This window comes from Megalopta genalis, unplaced genomic scaffold, assembly GCF_051020955.1.
Source record: "Megalopta genalis isolate 19385.01 unplaced genomic scaffold, iyMegGena1_principal scaffold0029, whole genome shotgun sequence".
NCBI lineage: Eukaryota > Metazoa > Arthropoda > Insecta > Hymenoptera > Halictidae > Megalopta > Megalopta genalis.
The window spans coordinates 750,470-753,832 of NW_027476098.1; positions in this window are offsets into that span (position 1 = coordinate 750,470).

Here is a 3,363-nt window from a genome sequence, read left to right on the forward strand (position 1 = left end):
AACAACAAGAACAACAAGAACAACAAGAACAACAAGAACAACAAGAACAACAAGAACAACAAGAACAACAAGAACAACAAGAACAACAAGAACAACAAGAACAACAAGAACAACAAGAACAACAAGAACAACAAGAACAACAAGAACAACAAGAACAACAAGAACAACAAGAACAACAAGAACAACAAGAACAACAAGAACAACAAGAACAACAAGAACAACAACAACCAGAACAACAGGAACAACAAGAACAACAACAACAACAAGAACGACAAGAACAACAACAAGAATAACAAAAACAACAACATGAACAACAAGAACAACAAGAACAACTACAACAAGAACCACTAGAGCAACAACAACAAGATCAACAAGAGCAACAAGAGCAACAAGAACAACAAGAACAACAAGAACAACAAGAACAACAAGCACAACAAGAACAACAAGAACAACAAGAACAACAAGAACAACAAGAACAACAAGAACAACAAGAACAACAAGAACAACAAGAACAACAAGAATAACAAGAACAACAAGAACAACAAGAACAACAAGAACAACAAGAACAACAAGAACAACAAGAACAACAAGAACAACAAGAACAACAAGAACAACAAGAACGACAAGAACAACAAGAACAACAAGAACGACAAGAACAACAAGAACAACAAGAACAACAAGAACGAGAAGAACGACAAGAACGACAAGAACAACAAGAACCACAACAACATTAACGACAAGAACAACATCAACAAGGACAGCAAATACAACAACAACAACATGAACAACAAGAACAACAAGAACAACAACAAGAAGAGCAACAAAAGCAACAACAACATGAACAACAAGAACAACAAGAACATCAAGATCAACAAGAGCAACAAGAACAACAAGAACAACAAGAACAACAAGAACAACAAGAACAACAAGAACAACAAGAACAACAAGAACAACAAGAACAGCAAGAACAACAACAACAAGAATAACAAAAACAACAACATGAACAACAAGAACAACAAGAACAACAACAACAAGAACCACTAGAACAACAACAACAAGAACAAGAACAACAAGAGCATCAAGAGCAACAAGAGCAACAAGAGCAACAAGAGCAACAAGTGCAACAAGAGCAACAAGAGCAACAAGAGCAACAAGAGCAACAAGAGCAACAAGAGCAACAAGAGCAACAAGAGCAACAAGAGCAACAAGAGCAACAAGAGCAACAAGAACAACAAGAACAACAAGAAGAACAAGAAGAACAAGAACAACAAGAACAACAAGAACAACAAGAACAACAAGAACAAGAAGAACAACAAGAACAACAAGAACAACAAGAACAACAAGAACAACAAGAACAACAAGAACAACAAGAACAACAAGAACAACAAGAACAACAAGAACAAGAAGAACAACAAGAACAACAAGAACAACAAGAACAACAAGAACAACAAGAACAACAAGAACAACAAGAACAACAAGAACAACAAGAACAACAAGAACAACAAGAACGACAAGAACGACAAGAACAACAAGAACAACAACAACAAGAACGACAAGAACAATATCAACAAGGACAACAAAAACAACAACAACATGAACAACAAGAACAACAACAACAAGAACGACAAGAACAACAACAACAAGAACAACAAGAACAACAAGAACAACAAGAACAACAAGAACAACAAGAACAACAAGAACAACAAGAACAACAAGAACAACAAGAACAACAACAACATGAACAACAAGAACATCAACAACCTGAACAACCAGAACAACAAGAACAACAAGGACAACAAGAACAAAAACAACCAGAACAACAGGAACTGCAATAACAATAAGAACAACAACAACAAGAACAACAAGAACAACAAGAACAACAAGAACAACAAGAACAACAAGAACAACAAGAACAACAAGAACAACAAGAACAACAAGAACAACAACAACCAGAACAACAGGAACAGCAAGAACAACAACAACAACCAGAATAACAAAAACAACAACATGAACAACAAGAACAACAAGAACAACAACAACAAGAACCACTAGAGCAACAACAACAAGAACAACAAGAGCAACAGGAGCAACAAGAACAACAAGAACAACAAGAACAACAAGATCAACAAGAACAACAAGCACAACAAGAACAACAAGAACAACAAGAACAACAAGAACAACAAGAACAACAAGAACAACAAGAACAACATGAACAACAAGAACAACAAGAACAACAAGAACAACAAGAACAACAAGAACAACAAGAACAACAAGAACAACAAGAACAACAAGAACAACAAGAACAACAAGAACAACAAGGACAGCAAAAACAACAACAACATGAACAACAAGAACAACAAGAACAACAACAACAAGAACAACAAAAACAACAACAACATGAACAACAAGAACAACAAGAACAACAAAAGCAACAACAACATGAACAACAAGAACAACAAGAACATCAAGATCAACAAGAGCAACAAGAACAACAAGAACAACAAGAACAACAAGAACAACAAGAACAACAAGAACAACAAGGACAGCAAGAACAACAACAACAAGAATAACAAAAACAACAACATGAACAACAAGAACAACAAGAACAACAACAACAAGAACCACTAGAACAACAACAACAAGAACAAGAACAACAAGAGCAACAAGAGCAACAAGAGCAACAAGAGCAACAAGTGCAACAAGAGCAACAAGTGCAACAAGAGCAACAAGAGCAACAAGAGCAACAAGAGCAACAAGAGCAACAAGAGCAACAAGAGCAACAAGAGCAACAAGAACAACAAGAACAACAAGAAGAACAAGAACAACAAGAACAAGAAGAACAACAAGAACAACAAGAACAACAAGAACAACAAGAACAACAAGAACAACAAGAACAACAAGAACAACAAGAACAACAAGAACAACAAGAACAACAAGAACAACAAGAACAACAAGAACAACAAGAACAACAAGAACAACAAGAACAACAAGAACAACAAGAACAACAAGAACAACAAGAACAACAAGAACAACAAGAACAACAAGAACTACAAGAACAACAAGAGCAACAAGAACAACAAGAACAACAAGAACAACAAGAACAACAAGAACGACAAGAACGACAAGAACAACAAGAACAACAACAACAAGAACGACAAGAACAACATCAACAAGGACAACAAAAACAACAACAACATGAACAACAAGAACAACAACAACAAGAACGACAAGAACAACAACAACAAGAACAACAAGAACAACAAGAACAACAAGAACAACAAGAACAACAAGAGCAACAAGAACAACAACAACAAGAACCACTAGAGCAACAGCAACAAGAACAACAAGAGCAACAAGAGCAAC